At 42.8% G+C, this 17,896-nt stretch overlaps 1 long non-coding RNA gene across 1 annotated transcript in view; it reads right to left on the bottom strand.

Moving 5' to 3' along the window:
- Positions 1-6,031: 6,031 nt before the first annotated feature.
- The window catches only part of LOC116670561 (uncharacterized), a 20,144-nt gene continuing 8,279 nt past the window's right edge, over positions 6,032-17,896 (bottom strand). The window contains exons 2-3 of the long non-coding RNA XR_004327053.1: positions 17,629-17,633; positions 6,032-6,043 (exon numbers count right to left, since the gene is read on the bottom strand). This is a non-coding gene — a long non-coding RNA (uncharacterized LOC116670561). The remainder of the gene's footprint in view (positions 6,044-17,628; positions 17,634-17,896) is intronic.

Raw genomic sequence — 17,896 nt, 5'->3', positions numbered from 1 at the left:
CAAAACGCATATTAGCTGAAGAGTCACAGGCTTTTGGGGAAAGATGGTTTGTTGACTGGCTGCTTACTTTCTTCACAGTGTAGATGGCTTTTGCATGCTGATGGCACTGTAGGCTACTGTGGATTTCTAATTGGCATTTATTTTCCATGTCAGGAGCATAGGAATATGTGGGTTAATGCACCTTAGCATATGATTTGTGATGTCGTGTTTAATAATTACAGCCAAATGGAACATAGGACTTTTCACAAACAACATTTAAAAAAGCAGGAGAAGGCCTAAGTTTACGATAGTTGGAGTTGCAAAAATGATAACATCACAAATAAATGGTACCCAACGCAAAAGTAGTGTTCTGTACTAACAGCATTATTTTCCAAAATCCATAGGCGGTTACCTGCTGAAACTGAAAGAGCATCATTGTACCTCACATGTATTAGTAACCAACATGAATGATATATTATCTGCATAAAGAGACTTCAAACAAAGAAGTTCTATAAAACTTAATCATAACTGTTATCACCATTGGCATTCCTTGCATATGAGGGAAGGCCTTCCCACAGAGGGAAAACAATGGATTATCAGATAGATTTTTATGCTTTAATTTCGGAATGCTGGTAAAAAGACCCGTGAACCACTCCTGCTTGATTTACATTTCACATTGGTCAGGACATATTTCATGACAAGTTTAAATCCAAGGACTAAATTAAACGATGCGTTTGCCTTTGAGATGATCTGAGTGGGAGTATTTTATATTCTTACATTTTTGCTTACGACGAGTAACATTTGCCTAGAAACACAAATTATTCTTGTGATCAAGGATTCCCCCACAATGCAAGCTAAGTCTGATTTCTTTCCCGTTTCCTACTCACCCAACCGCCTTGCAGTAAAAAGGCGTCAAGGCTCCCAAGTAAAATAACACAGTTGTATATTTATATCTGTTTCCCACGGGCTCTGGTGCCGGGTCGAGAGAGGAATGTGTAGCAGCAGAGCCGACCACAACAGGATCGTTTCATGTCTTTGTCAGTTGTGAAATAAGGGGCGGGAGAAGCAAGGTAGTAGATCTATATAAAAGAAAGCATCCGAGATCATCAAACACCCGACTGCAGGAAATAGTGCTTCATCACAGCCAGGAAAGAGACAGAGAGGCAACCTCTGTCAAGTTTTTCTGACCCTCAGAGGCACTCAGCGTTTGAACAGAGAACAATTTCTTCAGCTGTTACCCTTTCTACACTGCGCTCTTGTATTCAGATAAACTTGGCGATGGCAGTTATATTCTAACGTCATGATTTTCAGGAAACAAATCTTGGCTTCATCATGCCTATCTTGTGAGACGGGAGCAAACGGCGCATGGACACTGACAGGGCGGAACACATTACATGAGGAGAAACTTCATTTTTTGCGGCACTGTTTGGTATTTCAAGTATTTTTTTAGGCTTGCTCGTCTTAACTTGGAATAGATGTGCGGTTGTGATGCTTTCTCGTCGCTACACTGAAGACCGGGGGACATCCAAGGTATCCGAGGCGCGCCCGGGCAAAAGCCGAATTAATCAAGCCAGTCTGTTGGAACGGAAGCCCTACACCGCTTCCAAATCGCTCCGCCGCTGATCCACCTTGGGATCACCAAGAAATCAACGTCCTGCGCAGGTATTTTAAAGTATGTTAATGGTCTGAGGACTTGTAAATGCATGCCAGCCATGGTGACGCAAAGCCGGAAATGGGTAGAGGATGAGCCAGTGGAAATATAGACTAATTACAAAAAATCAATAAGCCCGTGGAAGTAATTTATTATATGGTCGTTGGCAAATTTGACGATTCTAATGTAGGATTTACTTAATGTAATGGCAGGAATTGAAAAGGACTTTCTGAGTTGATACAGATATCGTTGCGATAATGTGGGTGACGTCCCACAACTTTGGCCTACGGAGTATGTGAGGGTGTTAAAAGTTAAACAAGCCCGATGCACTTAAAGACGCTTTCTCAACGTGTGAATAGTTCTTGGAAAATTCAGGGATTGGAACCCACTCATAACACTAATTGCTATTCGCCTGCCGCCACAGTTGGGTGCAGCGCAACTGCCGACAGTAAATATTAAGGCCAGTAGAAATGTGAGAAAAAAAGTTAACATTAGTTAATTTGTCTGGGTCTTAGTCATTAAAAAGTGGCCGACGCGTGCTGGGATTATGAGAGTCTACAGGGGGCCTATGAGGGATACCTTACCAACCACTTTATACCCACTCCAAAAGTTATCAATTCCTGCTTGTCAACAAAAAGTGCCCATATACTGTAGTTGTAGTTTGACAGCAAAGTGAGATCAAGTTTAAGATTTGGCAGTGTTCTTGCTGGGCGAAACGTAAAACGTTGTGAACTTAGTGATTTTGATCTAGTGAGAAATAGCGCGATATTATTGCTTGGCGGGCAAGGTATGTTTTGAAGTGCAAACGGATAATGATGAGGAAAGAAACTCGGCCACATCAGTATAAACAAAAAAAATCTGACAAAAGCCCGCAGCCGCCCCCCCCCATCTTCAAAGGATAAACACCAACTTAAGTTTTAATTGAAATGTAGGAGTCGATATGTGGTGACCTGAAGGAGTAGGCTTTTTGAGCAGCAGATGGCCGCACATGCCTCACATCATACACAGAAGACAGTCTATCATCAAACTCACCTGAAACAAGCTGTCTGATTACTCTGGTTTTTTGCTGATGGCTCACTCCTTAGATTTACTCTAACCCCCCGTGGTTTACAGTTGGCCTGTTCCACGTCTGTAATAGTCACGGCAGTCGTGATAGGGTTGGATAGCTGTGAAGTGTGTAGTGCTGCGAGCAGCGCTTTATGGAAAAGCCACTTCTCTCCTCTGAGGAGATCAAACCTCAAGCAACCTGCCAGACCTCAATTTGAACGCCTGCTTACAGCTTTGCAATTCAATAATAATGGAAGTGGTTTGGAAAAGGGACTAGGGGCAACAAATATGTGTGTGCAGGAGACCACCATACTATTAACAAAAAGTTAATGTCATGGTGCAGTGTGTCCAAAGGAAGATGGCTAATAGTATTTATGGGCCGAAGGGGATACGGTGTGGTGTGTGTGTGGGTGTGTGTGTGGGTGTGGCTGCTGTGTGTTTTCTGGCTTGCCAGGAGTTTTCCAGAGTGTAAAGTAAAGCCGCAGCTACAGCCTTGGCCAGATATGTGGCATTGAGGCGGGCAAGCGAACTGCACTGACCTCTGCAATAATAATGCAGTGGCCATATGAGTAGAATAAATCAAGATAACAATGTCTGATCTCATTCATGAGGCTGTAGTGTGGCAATATTTAGTACAGGATGATCACAGGGGAGTATATAACTGGAGGTGACTCTACCTTTTGATAATTTTTTAGAATTAAGATAATTGCCTTGAAAAGGTTGCATAGCACCAACAGCAGGCCACTGAGTGGTTCACAGCAGGCACCCCAAACTATGTGCAGCTTTAGGCCATTGTGAGTGAATTTATGGGTGTAAGTTGAAAAACTGGGCTGACTTCAACTCAAATTGTTGCAAGAGAATGATGTTCAAGTCGGTCATGCTGTTGAGTTGGTTTACATTGCTGAGGATAGTTTGGAGCTTATCAACAACTCCGGAGGGGGACCAGGATGTGAGGGATTGGGAGCTTTTCAGTGTGATACAATCTGAAACTTAACCCACAAGGCCCAGTTTTTTAAAAATCGACAATTCTGTTTTGTGTTTTTAACCTATTAATTCTGCAGTCAACACAGACTAGAAACATTTACATGGTAGTAAAGCAGCTCTTTCTCTCACAGTACACATTCTCAAACAGCACACCCCCCCCCAAAAAAAAAATCTCAGTGGCGTACTATCATAGTGTAAGCAAATAATCGAGGGTAGAGTCTAGCGCCACCCTGTGGAGACGAGCCGCTGCAGGCTGGGAAACAAGGCTGTAATTGGGTGTTTTACATCCATCAGCATAGAAACCATGCTCAAAGCCTTCGGTTATTTGACAGCTAAGGGGCTTTTATTCTGGAAGCTGCTGACAACGTTTGGCAATAAAGTTTAATTAATCACACACCAAATCAGGGGCAGTTTGGCGATCCTTGAGTTGAGCGCGGCAAAGTTGAGTGTTTTTTCCCCGGTTGTCTCACCCTTTTGCACATCAGCCTGACTGGAGTGTAGACGCACAAAACCAAAAGTAGCCTCTTAAGACCTGGCAGGCCGGCTGATCGTGGGTGGCACTGTGGCTCCTTGGAAAGGGGAACCAACAGAAAGCGATAGGCAACGGGCAGGCACGTGATCACCACTCTAAACCTGCTGCTCCTGAACACACAAGGAACCGACAGTGTGCGGCATTCATGCAGTACGTGTCTGAAAAATATCAGCAGCGGTCAGTCAGCCTAACTAGCTTGATTTATTAATTCACACACAGAGAGCTACTTTAACAGCGATGGCCTGAGGGCTCTGCCTATTAAAAGTAGAGCACGTCCTCTTTCTCTGTCTCAGTCCCTGCCTACACCCTAGACCTAAAATAATGTTTAGGGATCTATGAGCTCGGAGGAAAAGAGTGTGTGGTGTTGGTAGCGTAGGCTCAGTGTGCGCTTTAGTCTATAGTCCTGTGACTTTACAAGTCTCTGGGTCCCTTGGGCGCTTGTAAGGGCCCGCACTGGAGCCATTGGGGTCGCCTGGGGAAACATCCTTTACGAAGTGGACTTAAGAGAGAGGAGACCCCGTGCCCTTTCTTTCCACAGATTACCCTTAGAGAAGAACACTCTAGATTACACCAGAGCTTTCCCTTTCTGATCGCTGTGAAGCGAGCAGTATGTCGTCGTTGACTGTGTTTGGCCTCGTCTCTGTGTCTCTACATGAGTCAGCCATGAACTCAGGAATGTATACCTTAACTTAAGGACTGGCTCTAGTTGTGAGGCCACCTCCTGGAACAGTCCACTCAAAGGGAACAATGGCCCTAAACAATCATGTGTTTTGAAGTGATGAAAGACGCAAGTGGTCGAGTGAAGACATGGTTGGTATGACTTTGTGATTGTGGTTCAGCATATTGGACCTACTCTGTAATCTTCAGATGCCGGCGTCTGTGGCTTTCTTAGGGAAAATGCAGTTTGTTTTGTTCAGTGACATCGTATATTTGACTCTGTAGGCCCCCTGACGATCGTAACCCCATTCACCGTTTAGATTCCGTTCCTTGCATCGTGAGCTCAAGTGGAATCACTGTGCAACCGCTCCGCGAAAAGAACAGGGCAAACTGCCATCGCCACCCTGACGACGTGCACCATATGCGGGACATGCGGTGGCAGGTCCTTTTCAGATCCCCCATTCTTCGTCACTCACCTCGTATGACTTTCTTTTACCAGCCGTTTATCTGTTCGATTGTTTCGCATTACTACGCGGATGCCTGGTGTATGGCCCATATGCATAGTCAGTAATGAGCAAAATGTTACAGGTACTAAATGACGAACCAAGGAGAGCATAGGCTAGGTGTTGTTGTGATCTCGTTTGTAGACTACAACGGCGTTTCCTGTTGATTTGTCTAAGGTTTTCTCTGCCGTAATGGAGTCATTGTGTTTTGGGGTGTTTTTGGCTCAGACAAAAATCTCTGAGAGTACAGCATGGATACACTGCTTACTACCTCAGGCAAGGTCTCTCCAGTACAAATAGTAATGACTGTAGCACATTGCTTCCACAAGACGGGTGGGAGACACGGGGAAGGTCCGCAAAGGTCCGGCGGGTCATATGTAGGGGTTTCGGCCTGAATGCAGACTTTTTAAGGGGGGGGGTGGTGGAGCGTCATAATTTCACCACCCACCTACAAGTGTAAATTTTTTTCATGGTGTTTTACCCAGTTCCCGCTGTGCATTACTGCCAGCAGAACACGTCGATTCTCACGAGCCGGAGGGTTTTATTAGTGTGCTGTGGTGACCACCACAAATCATGGTGTTGTAATCGCCATTTCAATAAGCCTCCTCGCCGGAGAGAGAGAAAATCACCTTCTGCTGACACTGTTCTCCCTACGACGGACAACGACAACCATGCAGTGCGTTTTCTAAACTGACTGCCACCTACTCACAGACGCTTGGGTAGTGATCAGCCACTTTTGAGAATAGTTTACAAGATCCACAGTGGTGAAAGAAAGAAAAGATACGAGGTGTTCTGCAGGGGCAAACTGCCCGCACAATCTGGCCCAGTCGTCGGCAGGTAGGCAAAAAATACAACTTGGGAACAGAAAAGTTTGGGGGTTGTTAAAGATACCTTTGTTTACTATTGCGACACGCCGCGCGGTGCCCACCCCCCCCCCCCCCTCCCCCCACATTGGCATTGTCCTGGGTTACACGAATACACGGTTAAGACGAAGGACACATCATGTATAAAACCAAAAACAAAACATAAACTCTGGCTGGAAACGGGGAAATGACACAAACAGCTCAGTGGTAAAGTCCGAAATTTATTGACCCGCCATCCATCCTGAACCTCTCTCTACTCGGACTTTGGGGTTCATAATAACCTTACGTACTTATTTGCTAATGTCCGGGCCGCAAGATTGTTTTGGCACTTGAATGTGGACAGATGCGATTTGGGCCAAATGCTCAAACAAATGATGCGTCATATGTATTTTTGAGAAAGTATTCTGTTGAAACCAGAAAACCAAAGCTGTGATCGGGCGGGTGTTTTTGGAAAGTGAAAAATAAGTATCTCCCGAATGTTCTAACTGTCCAACATTTTAAACCCTCAGACTAAACTAAACAGTGAGAGACTCATGCAGGCACTTCCTTGAATGAATTTAGCACTTTGGAAGGACGCAATAGGTAACTCCTGGACCAAAGACCAGGGGAAGGGTCAAAAGCCTGATATCCTGGTAGTACAATCCCGTGTAGATGGGGCTCCTGCACATTCAAACGTTCCTCTTCAAAAGCCACTAACGCTCTTACGCAGCACAGAGAGTAGCACGGAGACAAGGGCACGGGGGATCCCTATGACTTCTGTCTGTCTCTTCCTTTATGTCTCACCAGCAGTACCAAAAAGAAGGCTGCCAATTTTTCTTAACCCATCTTCTGCGCAGGATCACACGGGCTGCGCTGTCTGTGCCAAGCGGACTTGGGACAAATAAGGGAGCAGCAATAAAGAAAAAAAAGATGTGATGATAAATGAGATGCATCACCCTCAGAAGTTTGCGAATGAGGCGTTGTAAAAATGACAAGATAAACGAGATTATCAACCGCGATTGGGGGCAGATTGTATATTGGGTTTCAAAGGGCTGTCTAAACCAGTGATGGAAGAGGTAGAGTCCCCTGCACCTCTAAATCTGAGGCCATGGTTCTCAGCAGGAAACCGATGGAGTGCTTTCTTCATGTAGGGAGTGAGTCCTTACCCCAAGTGAAGGAGTTTAAATACCTTGGGGTTCGCAAGTGAGGGGACCATGGAGCGTGAGATTGGTCGGAGAATCGGGACAAGCATGCATGTGCGGTATTACAGGCCATTTATCGCACCCTTGTGACTAAAGGGGTGAGCCAGAAGGCAAAGCTCTCGATCTACCGGGCAATTTTCGTTCCTACCCTCACCTATGGTCAGAAGGCTGGGTCATGACCAAAAGAACGAGATCCAGGGTACAAGGGCGAAATGGGTTTCCTCAGGAGGGTGGCTGGCGTCTCCCTTAGAGATAGGGTGAGAAGCTTACCGTACGTTCACACCGCCACCGACTTGAGCGTCTAAAGTTACGAAGTCATCATTTCAATGGAAGCGGCTCTTCTCTCAGCTGCAAGGAGCGGCAAATCTGTCGGCGTCTCGTTGGGGTGTTTTGAGCTGTGTGAGCGTCAATCAGAAAGTTTAAATTTAACTTTAGGTAATGAGCTATGACGCGGTTCAGCGGCAAACAGCGGCTAACGCCAGCCGCCAATCGGAATAAGACGTCCTTCACGCTGGCTGATCCTGGAGAAACATACGATGTAATCTTTCGTTCCTACCAAAACATTAATTCTGAGGACAAGCTCATAATCGCCGTTGCTGGGTTACCTTTCGTTATAAATAACGTTGTTTGTACATGGAACAAGTTAACGCTACCTGCCGGTCACATCCGCTCACAGTGAGTCCGGCACGGGTCACTAGATTGTCCGGCGGCTGCTCGCTCTGCCTGCATGCCGCTATGGTCAGCGGCTAACGAGTCGAGCTAACTGCTAACAGACCCGTTGGCGACCAATTAATACAACTTCTTCATTAATGTAATTTATAAAGGTTTCTAGTGTCATGTATTGGCCGTGGCTGCGTGCGCTTCTCGGGCAACAGAAAACGCCGCCCGTCAGAGCCCAAAGCGTCACAAAGCTTCCCCGTACTTTTTGACAAGCGTCTTTGGCGGGGCGGCCAGAGCTTTTTTGCAGCTCAAGTCGGTGGCGTGTGTGTACGTACGGTTAGTCATCCGAGAAGAGCTCGGAGTAGAGCCGCTGCTCCTTTGCGTCGAAAGGAGCCAGTTGAGGTGGTTCGGGGCATCTGGTAAGGATGCCTCCTGGGTGCCTCCCTAGGGAGGTGTTCCAGGCACGTCCAGCTGGGAGGAGGTCTCGGGGAAGACCCAGGACTAGGTGGAGAGATTATGGGGAATCCAAATCCTTGTCTTACCTACCCCTACCCCTTCCCCTAGTTTTTGCGCGTTCACGCGGGACCTAGTGGTGTCCGAATACCTATTAGGACCAAGGGGAAGGGGATAGACCAAGGGGTGTATACCCCTACGAACCGAGTGTGGACGCGACTCACTTGTAAACACACAAGCAGTGTGGGGCTGCTGCATCGACAGAGAGACATAAAGTAAGTACTTTGTCTTAAATAATTGATTTAAAAGTTACGACAGTCTTGTTTTGTGGTCTATGCAGTCCTGTGCATATATACGCAACCATGTTCCTAACTGACACTTTTTAAAAATCGCTAGCTTGCAATGTAACGTAATCGCTAACGTTTTGCCAACAGTCCCACACTTCTCTGCCTTGAATGGATCGTATACATTGCATAGAGTATAGCTATATATATATATTAATATTAACGGTCTATGATACATCGCTACGTGCTTACTACCGCCCTGATCAACAGGAGGAGACAGCAGCTGATCCACTTTGGGGCTGAAAACGCGATAAGTTTCCTAACAACATGTTCATGTACTGTACATGTTGGTACTGTGTTATTGTAATCATTTGTAATTAATTCCTGTTCATTGTTCATGCAGTTGTATATTGTTGTTGGTTTGTGATAGGGACACTGATGATATGTGAGGGGGGGGTTACTGGCCAACAGGCATCAGACTGGTCTGGAATATCAGAACAGCTGTGGTTAATTTGTTTGTTGTGGTCTTGTGTTATTTTTTAGTTTTACACATATGAGTGCCTTTTTATGTGTGTGACATGTTAGTTAGGTTCAATATGTGATATGTTTTGTAACATCATTTCATGTAATGTTTTTGCTTGTAGTTTAATTTATCAGCAATAAAGACAGATTTTGTCAACAAAGTTTTTCTGAACATCAATGACATTCAAAACGGTAATAACTGAAACACATATACAACACACGTGTTATACAGGGTGTATATGTATGTATGTATACATGATACATGTGTATACACATTTGGTTTGCAAACAGACCTAAGTACTACACAGATAAGAACATCTGTCTCTACACCACCAAAGTGAACATAAAACAACTATAAAATATATAAATGCATATGACACTGTTGTCTAAACCCACACAATCAACAGACAGAGACGGCATCTTGGAAGTTTGTGATAAATTCTGTATGGTGATGTCACCAAGTGGTGTCCCATTTCATAGGGGTATGTTTTCACCCATACCACTTACCCCTTGGTTTCAAGGGCAAGCGTAGGGGTAAGGGCCAAGGGGTAGGGGTAAGACGAAGGATTTGGATTCAGCCTATATCTCCAACCTGGCCAGGGAATGCCTCGGGATCCCCCCCCCAGTCGGAGCTGCTTGATGTGGCTCGGGAAAGGGAAGTTTGGGGTCCCCTACTAGAAATGTTGCCCCCGCGACCCGATAACGGATAAGCGGATGAAGATGGATGGATGGATGGATGTTTTATATGTGCGTATGCACAGTCACGATTGCTACTTAATTTTAGACAATAAAAGGAACTATTCTTCATTTTAAATCATTGGAAGCTAAACCTAAATATTTAAATAAAGCTACTTGAGAGATTCAAATCTGAAAAGCAGATTCTTTAAAATGCTTTTGACCCTTGACCCAGGTTACAGTTCATCTTGTGAGAAATTCATCCAACAGTGCCATGTAATCGATGTCTGTGTGTCTTATTTGGGGGCTTTTCCAACACTGAGTTCCCTTCTGGCTTTAATCTAACTTCAGATCTGCCCATCCTAAAAGGTACTTCTTTGTTGTTACTGCAAGCAGCTGCGGTGACATCATTTTTCTGTGATCACTCGCTTTCAGTATTACTGGATTGAATGACTGCCACACAATGCTCCATTGTCCCCAAACCTGTGATGTCGGTGCACAGGAAAGTCACGGAGGTGGACCTCTACTCTTTGTAAATTTAAAGCGTAGGCTTCTATCAGAGTAATTCCCTCTCATATCTTTCCATCCCTACACATTTTTGACCACTCAGTACTGTAGACCTATGGAAATCCAGGGCATTTTCTGCCTAGTTTGTTTTTAATATGGACCATATGATTCACTTAATGCATACCATTCTTACGGATGTGCTATAGTTATTCTTATTTAGTAGGCCTAATCTAACCCAATCTTTCTCTGTATGCACTTGATGTTAAAGATCCATACAGTGTGTTTGCAATTAGCTCCTTAACCACAAATCATGTAGGCCTACTTTACAGTTCTACTGACCGTTTTAAAATGCATCCTTTTTTTATTTTTGGATGTAATTTCCCCACTGTTCCAGAGAGCAATTATTTTCCATTTATTTCTACACAGTTACAAAATCAATTAACATACTGCTTGAGTTGTGTAATCTATCACAGTGGACATTTTCACTTTGTTTATTCAGTGGAGTTTTGCTGAGGGCAATGCTTATTTTTAGTTAAAATGTGAGTGAACTTGTTTACTCCCATTTTAACCTGCAGGTTAAAGGTCTGTATCAAAGACCCAGCTTCATATTTAGTCAGAGCACACTCGCAACCAGCTTTTATTTCAATCATTACAGGGAAATAATACTTTATAATTTTAAAAGAGAGGATGAACTGGGACGACATGTATTGCTTCTTCTTTTTATTTTATCTGTTAAAAAAGTAGGCAGGTTTAAAAAAAAATCTAAAGCTTTATTTTTTAAACACAATGAATGCCTTCCAGGAAAGATTGTCCAAAAGTGAGTGCTACTAACTGCACTTATGTCATGTCATGTCAGATTTTTCTCAATCACAATGTCGTAATGGATATGCCTGAAAACCAAACAAATACCTTAAATCAGCTAAAGTACATCATTAAATTTATTTATTTGTTTTGGGTTATATTGTCAATGCAGAGTATTTTAATCCTCACGCATCAACTCTGTAATCATAAAACCATCTTGATGACAATTTTAAGCCGTTAACATGGAAACCTTTATTTGAATCATGAGAATGCAGTATTATCATATTATTTGTCTGTTGTAAAAACTTGTTCAGAACAAGTCCAAAAAAAATTAGATTAACTCAGTCCTATTTGTTGGCCACTGAGGAGCTCCTGTGATGCAGTTGGAAGTTGAGAGCCTTGCTCAATGGCTCTAAGGGAATGCTAACAATTAAGGGATAAGTGCTGTTTTAGTAAAAAAAGAAGAAGAAAAAATCTATATTTCAATATCGATATTTCCAATTCCACCATTCACCACATGACCACAAACATCTTTGACTTCTCCTTTTAATTTCAGATGTTTTCAGGTTCAGTCATAGGACACACAGATGTGTTGGTCAGTATTGGAATATTTCTGGTTTGGAAAAGTGTGAAGATATTGTTAAGTCACAGCCCAAACTCTCTGACCCACCCATCGTAAAAGATATCCAACACATTTCTGAACATCCAAGCGTCTTGGTCAGAGAAGGACAAACTATCTGCAAGCATTCAGTCAACACCTTAACCACCAATCCACAGAGGAAAATAGTTTAACACACATTCATCCTGGCCGCAGCATCCTGCTTTCACACACACACACACACACACACACACACACACACACACACACACACACACACACACACACTTTAGGTGCATAAGTCCTAAATCACTGACGTCCAGACATGCTGGACCTTGAAAATTGTATTCTTTCTCACGGCAGCCGGAAGATGTGAATGTTTCACAGACGTGTTATCAAACATTTTATTCAAGTTCCAGGATAATTTCAGTTTATTGCAACTTTGGACTTTCTAACAATGTAGTTCTGCCTATCCTTTTAGCTACAATAACAGTAATTAACAGTAATAGACAAAATAACCATTTATGAAAGACCGTATACAACTTGATTTTAGGTAGCGCCATATGAAAAATGACAATCAATCTTTGGTTGTCAATCATTACGGTTCTCACACTCTGAGACATGTTCACCATCCGCCAATTCAGAGAGTTGGGGTCCGAAGACTCAGCGAAACATTTCTCAGTAAGAAATTTGAGACTTTAATTTTCACATTTGTGTATGCACAAACATAATTTGTTTCAAGCTGCATATTCAAAACATGAAAGTGGCTATGGCAGGTCTCTGCTTGGACACAATCTCAAATGGCATAAAAGAAATATCGTACAGACATTTGGACCCAGATTTGATTAAACCTATCTTGCACAGTAAGAACCTGTAAAATTGATGTTATAGCACAATGTATAGGAATCTTTAACCACTTCAATTAGAGGTGAAGCAAAAGTGAGTCTTTGTTTTTTCTTATACTTAAGTGTGGCAAACTGTTTAAATTTGTTATGATGGTCTACAGCTTGTGTTTCTTGCCTTGTATAACTTCTTTTTTAACGATATCGCTGCGGTCAGAGATCTCAGCAATTAACTCGGTGAAAGAGGTGCTTGCCAAAACTATGGAAATAACAAGGTGTATAAAATCAGAATCAAAAGTGAAATGTTAAAAGTCAGACTGGTGTTGTAATTGAGGATGGTTCCCTTTAAATGTCAAATGGTAATTAAAAACGAAAAGCATACTGAAAGGTCTACTCACTCTTACTGTTTTACTTTTTATATGACAGAGGGTGAGGCAGGAGGAGACAAATCTGTGGTCTCTGGGTTTCCGAGCTTGGATCAGTGGAGCCACAGATGTGCAGTGGCATACTTGAATTATGGCCCCCCTGAAAGACTATTATCTCCCTGGACACCTACTTCTCTTAATAAAATAATCCTACTGGAATTTTTCTTCAGCAGTGGGCCTCTCACATTGTCACAACCTTTCACCCTTCTAGCGTCAGCAATATGCCAGAGGCACAGGACTTAACCCCGTGGACAAAATTACAGACATCTTCTAAACTGCCACAGCGTGTCAAACATCCATACATCACAAAATTAACCGGGGTAAAAAAATGTCCGGGTGTTTTTTATTACTATCATCCGTCCTGGTCCTTGCTGTTTTTATTAGTTTGATGTGATGGGACCAGATGTCTCTAGGTGTTAACTTTGACCTGGAAAAACTTGTTTTGTCTTTGTCCAACAAGTTGAGCAACGATGACATATTCCTATGTTTTCAATTTCTCCACAGCGAAGTTAAACTGAAGCAATTTGTGTGTGCAATAGTGACAAGTTAAACCTGGCAACTTTTGAAAAAGCATTTTTCAGGGAAAGCTTCCTTTCACGTGTCCTCCGCCAATTGCTGTAACACCACAAGACATTTCCAGGACAACAAGCTAAAATGGCACAGCAGTTTTGTTTCTGAGTCTAATATTCAATTAGCAGAGGGCTTATCTTGGCTGTGCAGATCTCACCACTAAGAAATGCTGCTTTATGAGCATGTGAAGAGGTGCACCCTCTCCACTCACAATATATAATAGTGGGGCGGCTGTGGCTCAGTGGTAGAGCGGTTGCCTGCCAATCGGAAGGTTGGTGGTTTGATCCCTTGCCCTGCAGTCCCATGTCGATGTGTCCTTGGGCAAGACACTGAACCCCAAGTTGCCCCCGCATCGGTGTGTGAATGTGTATGAGTGTATATCTGATGAGCAGGTGGCACCTTGTACGGCAGCCTCGGCCACAGTGTATGAATGTGTGTGAATGGTGAATGTATCCTGTATGATGTAAAAGCGCTTTGAGTAGTCGTTAAGACTAGAACTAGAAAAGCGCTATATAAATACAGCACATTTACATTGCATTTATAATCACTCCTTCCTACGGCCCAATGCTGCTGTTTACAGTAAGCATGTTGCATCCTCTTCCTCTGCTCATCTTCCGTCAACCAGCTCTCAGAGGAAACTCAGAGGTACCTGCACTGTTACTTTAGGAGAAGTGCATTTGGCCAGGCTATTTTTTTCCTTTTAGAGCAACCACTACCTGGAATTCTAAGCGCAATACGTGAATTATCAACTCCCACCTCATTTTCCAAACTAAAAAAAATGGCTACTGCAAAATCAAACTTGTTGTCATTAACTGGGATAATCTGCAAAGTGTCCTCTGTTGTTGATCTGTAATTTATGTCATTTTGAATTTTCATGTTTTAATCTGATTTGTTTTATTTATTTAACTTGATTTATAGGGACCATAAACCTGTCAGGGACTAAGGATGGAAATTAGCCTTGGCTATAATCCTGTAAATTTACATTCTTCAAAATGTTCATTAATGTACACTATCCTTTTTTTGAAATAAAACTAACCTAAACAGCCTGGAAAAGGACGTATTCACGGTGGAAAGCTTAAAATATTTCCTAAATTGTGCAACATCAATCACGTGCTTCAGATCAGCCATCACTGATCAAACAACATTCACAGGCATTCACATTATGCTCAGCGGCTCAAGTGCTGGTATGAATAATAATTACAGGCTTTCATCAATGATGGAAGCTGCTTTCATATTTTTCTGACATTTGTTGCTTGTTGTTGAGAGTTTACACTTGTTTCATTTAGTATAATTGTCTTACTTTTTTTTTCTTTCAACTGGGCAACTGCTGTTTCTACAAAATATTCAAGTTTTACTCTTTGCAGCAAAGTATTCCTCCTCAGTCAGCTGTGGAGAGCAGTGACCACAGAAACCCCAGCGGTTTCTTCAATAACGTGGTCTTCCTCCCTCACCCTCAGTTCTTTGTCCCTCCTCTTCCATTTTAACCTCATCTGTGTACTCTGGTTCAAACAAATCAACCCTTTATTCCAGAAATTGCCACAGCAAATCATTTTGAGGAAACTAAATGCAACTGGATTGCATTTTGATTATTGCTTTGATTATTAAGCTTTTTAATGGTTATGCCTAGGCACTCATAGCACTAAAGATCATGGTCTTGGTTTAAAACAGAACATTTCCACAATAACTTAAAGCATGAGACACAACAACATTTAACCAAAAGCACAATCCTTCACAAACCTGAACTAAAGTGCATTGGGCGTCCAGGGTACATAAGGCACTTCCTTTACTCAAAAAAACTTTGCCTGTGAACATAATCCACTACATTCGTCACTAGAATGTATCTAGGAAAACAAGTACGTATTTTTTGGAGACATAGTTGGAACAAATATGGTATCATAAAAGGAATTGTCTAACAATCAGACTTCTAACAGGATTATTACTATAATGTATAATAACTATATTATTATATTATTAACACTGTTTAATCACACCTGGAATTTATTTATAAGATAATGTGTAACAAACAGTCTTCTACACCTCTGCAGCTCAGATACATACTAAATCAAAACCTCATACATGTCTAAACCACAAAAAAAACATTTTAAATGATGGTCCAGATAAATAGGAAGTTAGTGTGATAAGCACCTCTCTCCAGAAGTAAATCCCAAAGCAGTTAGCAACACTGGCTAATCCCCCAGGCAAATGTCTGTCTACGAACCGAGACCCACAGTTTCAAGCTGACCAGAGTTTGTTTTGTTGAGCCGCACCAGAGTTTGGATGAGCGTTCACACCGGCCCAAACAAACCGGACTACCTGACCAAACGCTCCAGGGTTTGTTTTCAATGGACCAAACTAGGTAGGTGTGGAAGCAACCTTAGTGATTAATGTGAAAAAAAAACAGTATTGACCAAGAACACTGGAAAAGGTTGCCACGAACCGGGCTGCAATGTAATCTAGTGGGGCAAAAGGGCTTCGTTGTTGTATGTCCACTAGAGGGGGACAACTTTGTCTCTCCAGACTCAAATACGGTGGAATCGCTGTGCTTTGCATAAGTCAAGCCTGCTATGTAGTCTACCTATTAGCTTAAACTGCTTAGTATGCGGAAGGCAGCGATTCTTCTAACCTACATCGATAAATGTGTGTGTGTTTTGAGTGTGAGAAGATCTCCGTTAGGAATTAAGGTAATTAAATCGCCTAGGCCTGCAGGTAATGCATGTATAGTGTAGCCTAAATTTCCGAGGTAACCTTAGGGATTTGACCGCGATTAACCAAAAATGCTACAGGGGGGCAACAGAGTCTGATAACTTTAGACAACATAGGGTCGGGATTTGGGAGTTCTTTTCTCAGAATTTTGCAGGACGGGATTTTCGGAGGGGCAGTCCCAGGATCTGGAAATGACGGCAGTATTTTCTCAGGCTCAGGAAGGGACGGGAGCGGCAGTTGAGTCCCGTGGCACCCTCTCACGTCCACTAATAGTGCTGCTGTTCCGACTGATTATAAGTGTCTGACTACATTATGGGAAGATGTTGACATCTCGTTTTGCTTGCTGGAAGACAACAATGTGGATCCATGGATGTTTATATTGTGGAACACGAGTGGGGAGAGTTTCAATTGCGCATTTCCAAATTGTGCCAACAACATGTCAAGTTACACTTCTCCCTGCCTTCATAGACATTACCTTTGCATAGGGACAGGCTGAAGTTCAGACTAGTTGTGCTGGCATACAGCTACAAATGGAATCCTAACACTCTGGTCAATACATTGCACCTTGCAGACCATCAGGTGACCATTTAGATGAGGGAGACTACTGCTAGTCAAAGAGAAAAAGAAATACTATACCAAAGCACATTTTGCTTCTCCAAGAGTGGACAGCTGCAGACAGAGCAGAGGCTAATGCTATTAGCTAAGATTTATAAAAGTTACTGTGTTGACCTTGGTTTTGGCAGCACATCCACCGAGCCCACACACGAAAGCATGACAGGATAACAACTTGTCCATCTTTCCATAATGTAGTCAGACACTTATACTAATCTGAGCATGTCAGCGGCTAGATGAGGTTTTGTGCATTTCAAGACCATTTCAAATGGAGGGGCAAGGCTGAGGCCACACACGATTTTAGGGCTACCAAATACATTATATTAAGCACACGTGCTACATTCCACCAACCCTCCATGGTCATACAAAAGTCTAATAATACAGATATAAAGATAAACACAAGAATACTTATTCAGTGTTAATCTACATTTAATCTATCACCGCAGATGAATAATATCCCTTCTGTGGGGATAAAGGTGGATGAGAATGTATGAGAATATTTGCCACAGTTAGGGGGCCAGGGGGGGTCAAGGCCTAATATTATACGGGGTACTGGTCACCCTTGCCCCCAACCAGAACCGCCACTGCTTGTAACAGATATGTCACAATTTTGGGGAATTTCTTCAACAGAGGTAGGGAGTGCAAAGTTAGCGAGACCCAAATTCAGAGTGGTAACAATTATGAGAATGAGACCTGAATACAGGGGTATGTTGTTTAGGTTGGTTACAGCTCTGTGTTTAAATTATGTGCATTAAGGTTTCTGTTTTTACTTGTGAAAGTCAAAGCCAAAGCACTTGTTTCTTCCTGCAACCTCACTGGTTTCAAACAGTATGTCAAAAAAAAAAAA

This window comes from Etheostoma spectabile, chromosome 2 (genome assembly GCF_008692095.1).
Source record: "Etheostoma spectabile isolate EspeVRDwgs_2016 chromosome 2, UIUC_Espe_1.0, whole genome shotgun sequence".
Lineage (NCBI taxonomy): Eukaryota > Metazoa > Chordata > Actinopteri > Perciformes > Percidae > Etheostoma > Etheostoma spectabile.
This window is presented reverse-complemented; position numbering and strand designations above follow the sequence as displayed.